The 7,852-nt window shown below is 32.3% G+C and overlaps 1 long non-coding RNA gene across 1 annotated transcript; it reads left to right on the forward strand.

The window, feature by feature from the left end:
* The first annotated feature begins 3,505 nt into the window (after positions 1-3,505).
* Positions 3,506-5,075, forward strand: LOC110225478. Its single transcript, XR_002329835.1, has 3 exons — positions 3,506-3,724; positions 3,809-3,920; positions 4,564-5,075. It is a non-coding gene; the product is annotated as an uncharacterized LOC110225478 (long non-coding RNA).
* The last annotated feature ends 2,777 nt before the right edge of the window (positions 5,076-7,852 follow it).

Consider the following 7,852-nt stretch of genomic DNA (forward strand, 5'->3'; position numbering starts at 1 on the left):
CCGAAAATACCCGAAATACAATTATATTTTTAAAAATATTAGTTATTTATAGACCAAATTATCAAAAATACTTGAAAAATATATAAAATAGTAAAAATACTCGAAAATATCTAAAAATACCCAAAAATAACCTAAATATCCGAAAATATCCAAACCAAATAACCGAATGGATACTAAATATTAAAACCGAAAGAACCGGAACCAAACCAAAATTTCAAAATACCCGAATGGATATTAAATTTTAGAACCGAAAGAACCGAAACCGAATAAAACTGAACCGATAACCGATCGGATAACCGAACGCCCAGGCCTAATCTTTAAGATGTTATATATGTGTTTATGGAGTACATATATGATATATGTTGAACTCAGGTTTAAAAGTAAAAGTAAATGGGAAACTGACTAAACCCGTATTTGCTTCAAATTTGGAACATGCACTTATTTACTTCTACCATCTTTATAATAAAAAATTTTAAAATGGACCATGTACTTATTTATTATTAGCATCTGGGTGTGGGAGTGATGTTCTTAATTAGCATATCTTTCTAAAAGCTCCATTAAACGTGTGCTAACATAATTAAGGGCCAAGAAGACACGAAACTTTTAGGGCTCTTAAGTCAATTACAGAAAGAAGAAAATTTCTTGGATCCCTTTAATAAGAAAAATGTTTTGAAATTATGTATGGACATAAAACTGAGGCCCATCTAGCCTTAATATCATGGGCTCTAGTGCTCTACTAATCGGTTTCCAAAATTTATCCTTCCAAGTTCCAACACTAATTCGATAGTAGGAATTAGGAAACTTGAGACAGCACAATTGTTTTTAAAAGGATGTTGGTAACGATAGTAGTGGTAATAAATTAGTGACTTTTGACAGATATATCAAGTAGAAAAGTGGAATAGCGAATAATCTAATGAACAAATAATTGAAATAGCGGTACTCAGTGCCGGTCCGGTGAAATCCGGGGCCAAATATGAAAAAAAAAAATTAGGGTTTTTTTTTTAAAGTAGAAACTGCTAAAAAAAATTTTTTTGCTAATTATGGGGCATTTATAATTTTTATTTAACAATTTTTCTTAAATTTTAAAGATTTTTTGCTAATTATGAGGCCTTTTTGCTAATTGTGAAGTCTTTTTTTGTTAATTTTTGAGGCATCTTTTACTATTTTGAAGCCTTTTTTGAGGCCTCTTTTACTAATTTTGAAGCCTATTTCATAATTTTAGGGCCTCCAAAAAAAAAAAAAAAAATTCTTCACAAAATGGGCCTCGGAAATTTGAGGCCCAATACAAATGATTCACCAAAATTGGTGAAGGGCCGGCCTGGCGGTACTTGATGAATGTTTTTGCTGAATACTCAAATGCTAAAAAAACTTGTTTTAAAAGACTAATGATGTTTCATTTTTTCAAATTACATTTTAAACCTTTAACAAAAAATAATTATTATATTTTAAGCACGTTGAAAAAATGTAGATGAATCATTTTTAATACGTGAAAAAATGATAACTTGATAAATATTCAGAATGACAAAAATAGTAATCGTGAAAACATAAAAAAAAAAAAAAAGAAAAAAAAAAGTAGTCTGTCATTCATCACCATTTGCTGAGTTGCTCCATGCATCTTATCTTCCATTTCCATTTTGCCCACAATCCAATATTTTCCATTCATTTCTTTTTGTTACTTCCTTTCTTTATTTATTTGTAAGGTGTGATGTATAAGATTCATAGATAAATTTAGTTTCAATCTTTTTTTTTGAATCTTTATTTACTAATGATAATTTCTTTTTAATTAACCAAATTTTCTCTTAATTTTTTTTTGTTATGCTCTAAAATCGTTTCTTAAATATTTAATCCTATTTTCAATCTATAATACTGTCACTGAATTTTCATTTATATATATATATATATATATATATATATATATATATATATATATATATATCCAAACTTTATTTTCGTCAATATGTAATCAAGTTTTATGCGATACAATATGATAAAATTATAAACATAGTTTTATATACATTTTTTTTTATTTTATCAAACACATAGTAGTTATAATGATTCAGTTATACTTTACGAATAATAAACATTTTTATGTAACAATGTTATTACTAGTTTTCTTTATTTTCTTAGCACAAAAAAATATAAAATAAAAATCGAAGAAAAACTCATTTAACATATTGTAACTTTTAAATCATGCTTTACCAAATTTTACTTAATCGATAACGATTTAATTTGTTATATTCATAATATAATGATGAAGCCATACAATAATGGTGACTTAATAAGGTATTGATCATCTTTAATAACTAGACATATCTAGAGCGCAGAGAGCCTACGACCTACTAATAAAGAGATATTGATCATTAACCTAACCCACCAATTTTTACGCACCATAGGATCGAAATCTGTCTTACACTTATCGAGCATACCCAGTACCGGTCCAGATAAATATGAGGCCCCATACAATTTTTTTTTTTTTTTTTGGGTTTTATCGATAATAATTAAAATTTGAGATCAACTCTTAAAAATTCAGAAACATGAGGCCTATTTTTGAAATAATAAATAGATAAAATTTAAAATTTGAGATAAAATCTAAAACTTTCTAAAAACCGAGGCCTACTTATGCAATAAAAAACAAATTTGGGGCCTAATTTTGGTACTAAAAATCTTCAAAATTTTTGAGGCCCAATACCCATGTATCATTAAAATGGGTCGCGGGCCGGGCCTGAGCATACCAAGCACATATGATTGATAGCGTCTCATATCTGAATACTTATTGTTAAGCACTCCCCCATACTACTAAAATCTATACATATAGCCACGGCCTAGCCACAACGTGTCCGTGGCTAAATATAAGTAGCCACGAACTAGCCACAAAATACTTAAAAAAAACTTCCGTGGTTAATTTGTAGCAAATCTGTGGCAAAAATGCCACGAAAAAGCCACTGATTTAATCGTGACAATATACCTACGGACGTAGCCACAAAATATCCGTGTTAAATAGCCACGACCGAAAAACGTGGTAACCTCGTGGCTATCTTTCCTACGAATATGTCCGTGGAAAAACTGTGGCTAATTTCGAATATATTTGTTGTGAAGACAATTCTGATTATGAAAATTTACCGGTTGATGATTCTGATGACGAGTATGTATCAGAAGATGATATAGAAGAGCAGTGTGATGATTCTGATTCCAACTCCGATTAAGTTTTACATTTATATAATTATGTCTAATTGTTAATTGTTGTTGTTTTTAATATATATATATGTCATATTTTATGAATAATAAATCTATTTCCAAAATAAAATTAGAATTGAAAATTTAAAATCTGTATTTAAACTAATAAATTAATAAATTATTTAAACCGATAAATTTTCAAATTATTAAATCTTAAAATTCTGTACTTAAACTAATAAACTAATAAGTTATCACAATTAAGTACCAAAAAAAAATAAGTTATCACAATTTGTTAATAACATTGGAGGGAGATTTGGGCGGGTTAGGAAAATTTGGGCCTTAATATTTTGGGTTTATGGAGGGAGATTAAAATATTCACAAGGTGGGAAACCTAATTATGTTGTCTATGTTTCTCGTCACATATATTTTGTCTAAGTGTTTTATATCATTCACTAACCTAAACTTCCTTCTCTCGTCTAAAGATACACCACCGCCGAACTCATTCGTTCCCTTTCTCATCTCTTCTGTCCTCCATCCTCCGCCGTTTAAGGTCCAATTCCTCCTCCCTCTTCTCATCCTCTTCTTGTACTTCTCATCCTTTTGGGCTTAAAATTAAACTCTTCTCATGTCTCAGGTAAAGCTTCGCTGCAACACCCGACTTCCAGTCCTAGAACAACCGCCGGACCTCATTTGTCTACTTTCTCGTCTCCTCCGTTCTCCATCCTCCATCTCCTCCGCCATCTAAGGTCCAATTCCTCCTCCCTTTTCTCATTCTCTTCTTGTACTTCTCATCCTTTTGGGCTCAAAATTAAGCGCTTCTCATGTCTCAAAATTAAACTCTTTCAAAATTAATCACACACCAATCTTCCAGTCCTAGAATCATTGTTGGTCCTAAATCTGTTTTGAGTTCTAAATAATCACCATTAACCCTAGATTTGATGTATAGTCTCGTATATTTTTGGGGGTTTTGTTTGTATGTGTTTTAATTGATTAAATTAAGGTTTTATATGTTGTATTCTAAGCCCAAAATCATCACATGAACGATTTGTATATTTGTCTTCCTTACTCTCTATATATTTGCTAAGTATAAATGGTTGCTTCTAGGCTAAATTGGCTCATCTATAGACTGGTTTTTCATGATTTAAGTTGTAGTGTAGATTACTAAGTGCAAGCTTGGCTCAGTTATAGGAGTGTTATATTTTCATGATTACTAAGTTCAATTCTAATTGTTAGTCCATTTTTGTCATGTTTAAGTTGCAGCATTTATTTGCCTAGACTTGTAAACTGGTTTTTCTAGCATAAACTGGATTTTCCATGATTGTAGTCTTGAATTGTATGTGTTTTGATTAATTATCTTCTTTAACTCTAACCTTTTAACTCCTTCTGCAGATGACACAACAACAGACAAAGCGACGTCGGACAAACATGAGAGCAGAATCATCTCATCAACAGCCCGCTTTCAGCCACTCTTGCCCGATGATATGGCGATGCTCAAGAATGATGTGATGATGCTCAAGGATGACTTGCACAAGGTCAGCGATTGGGCAGCGGCAATGCAAGCTTCTCAAAATGTGATTCTAAGGTATTGATCCCCTAACTCACCAACCGATCAGACCCACCACAACTCCTGTCACGGTTAGTCACTCAGTCCCGTGTCTGTCTCCTCTACAACCTCATGACAATAACGAAGATTGATATGATTATGTTACTCATGTCCATGGCAACACAAGACTTATGCTTCTGTGCTACATCTCTTTATTTTGGTGTGTTGTGTATTAAGAACATGACTGATGTGTATTTCATTTTGTATTTTGTTATGTCGTTGACTAAGAACATGACTTGTGTCTTTTTGTAAACCAAAAATATTTAGATCATATTTATGTTTGATTAAAGTTTTAATTTGTTGTTGTTTATTTCCAAATTGAGGTTAAACTGATTTTTATTTTTAAATTGAGCTTAACAAAATAACCCACGGATAACCACAAAGAAATCAGTGGTTTGTTTAATTACCACGGAAAAGCCACGACAGTTTTGTGGCAAAAATAACCACGGAAAAGCCATGACGTGTTTGTGACTATTTACCCACAAGATATGTTGTGACTTTTTCGTGGTTAAATAGTCACGAATACTTTCGTGGTAATTCGTAGCTAACTTTGCCATGGAAAACCACGGAAAATTCACAGCCACGACGCTATACCCACGGATTTCGTCCGTGGCAATTCGTGGGTACGAAGGCTTATAGCCACGGATTCTAGGTTACAGCCACGATAACTGCCGTGGCTTATATAAGCACCTTCGAGATACCTCTCTAAGCCATTGTACGTTGCAAGGCAAGTACGAAGCTTGGTCTTTGTTAAAGGGTTATTTGCTCTGGGAAGAAAACTATCTCTGATTAGAGCAGACGTGATTTTGGAGATGTACAATGCATTGAACGCTGCGATTTTTGTTATGGTCGTGATTTCCGCATGGGGTTTATCGAGTTTAGAGATGATTGACCGCTCACAATAATACGCGTTCACGGTGTTGAGGCATATTCCGTCGATTAGAATCATTGTTGGTGCATCTGGTGAGATCGATGTTATTGATGGGATTGTATGGAGAATGATCAAAGATGTGATTATCATGGAGATTTGCTTAAGAAAAGCCATATTGGTTCTTGATGATGTAATTCTTAAGAGAAGAGAAAAGAAACACTTATATATATAAAATTTAGTTTTTTTTTTTTTCCTCTCGTTCGTCCTGTTAGTATCATTTTCTATAAAAAGCATTCTTAGTCGTACTTTTTGAGGATTTGCAATTTAAGTTTGTAAATACTTTTAACGAAATTTGACTAGATCGGCCATTGCCCATTGGTCATAGTTTTTGTTATATTTATCGCCCTTGGTTTTCTTTAATTAGAAAGTTATCGTATTTTTACTATCTAAAAGTTAAGTATTTGTACATTTCTTGTTTCTTGCATGAAGAGTTACGTGTACAACGGAAATCCTAGGCGAAAGGATATACAATTGCGTCCACAATAATTGCGTACAAAGTTAAGTAACAAACATTGTTAAAATTAAATTATGTATTTTTGCTAATAATTTTTTTAAAAATTTACAAAATGTTTACAAGATTCGCTTGATAATAATATGTTACCAGAGAAAAAAAAAAAAAAAAAAAAAAAAAAAAATATGTTACCAGAGATCCTATTTTAAGTAGCAAACACACTCATTATTGATGTCGAAAAAAAAATGTAGCGGTGGTTTTTTGTCTTCATTAATCACTACAATTTGTAGATTCCAAACGTCAATTTCCATTTCCAAATTCGTCTTCATCAATCTCCGATCTTCCTCGTCCGGGTTACAATCTAATTGTAAGTTTCATTTGATTCTAAGAGCGTCGAAACTTTTGGTCCCAAATCCCGACCTGTTGAGGCTCTCTTCTGTATTGAGGTAACTTGGGAAGCAAGACAATGAGCCAAGCGCGTGAAGCCCATGAAGCCCGTGAAGCCGAAGTTAAATAATATTTTAGATATCCTATTGAGATAAGGATTAAGAGGGTTGTGTTATAAACCATATGGATGGACTCCATAACCGGCCCATGGCCCATTAGAGTTTTACCTTATTCTCTGTATCCTGCTATTATCCTTGTATATATATCCCTTATTCTATTAATGAAAGACACAGTTCACAACACGTTATCAGCACGATAGCCTCTTACCCTAAAAAAATTAAAAAATCCCGAAACCCTAAATCTCTCTCACAAAAACCAAAACCAAAACCCTAGCCGTCTCTGTAAAACAAAATTCTAAACTCTATCGAGATAAGTTTTCTGTTCATATTTGTTTCTGCACGAATTTTGCACGGATTATCTGTTATCAATTCTGTCTGTATTCCTGCACGAATTTTGCACAGATGATCTGTTATCTATTCTGTCTGTAGTTTTGCACGAATTTTGCACAGATTATATGTTATCAATTTTGTCTGTATTTCTGCAAGAATTTTGCACGGATTATTTGTTTTCAATTCTGTCTGTAGTTTTGCACGAATTTTGCACGGATTATATGTTATCAATTTTGTCTGTATTTCTACACGAATTTTGCACAGATTATCTGTTGTCAATTCTGTCTGCAGATTTGCACAAATTTTGCACGGATTATTTATTATCAATCCTGTTTATATTTTTGTACGATTTATGCACGGATTATATGTTATTGATTCTGAACTGTTTTATGCAGTATATTACAGAAACCCTATTTTTTTTTTTTACTAATGTAATAGCCATGTTTCCATGAGCAAAATTTTGAGTTTCTAAGGAATCAGGATTATATATATTGTGATTTTGTAGGAGGACCCAACCAGCTAAGAGACATAACGTTTTCCAATCTCCGTATCAGATCTCGGGTCTCTGTTTCAATTCTCCAATTAAGATAAGTGCTATTTATTTATTATGCTTTATATACATGATCCAATTAAAGTTTGATAAGATAAAATTTGCATGAAAATTGGCACATGTGATTTGATTTATGATTGGAGAATTAATTGAGAAGTTAGTGAATGGAAAGATATTTAATGGCATGATAGATTGAATGTTTTAATATAAACCCTAGGTTAAACCGAAAGTAAACCGAAACCCTAAATCCTAGGTTAAACCGGTTTAATAAACCCTAAGTCACGGTTTAAGATCAAGTTTCCCATAA

This window comes from Arabidopsis lyrata, assembly GCF_000004255.2.
Source record: "Arabidopsis lyrata subsp. lyrata unplaced genomic scaffold ARALYscaffold_1, whole genome shotgun sequence".
Lineage (NCBI taxonomy): Eukaryota > Viridiplantae > Streptophyta > Magnoliopsida > Brassicales > Brassicaceae > Arabidopsis > Arabidopsis lyrata.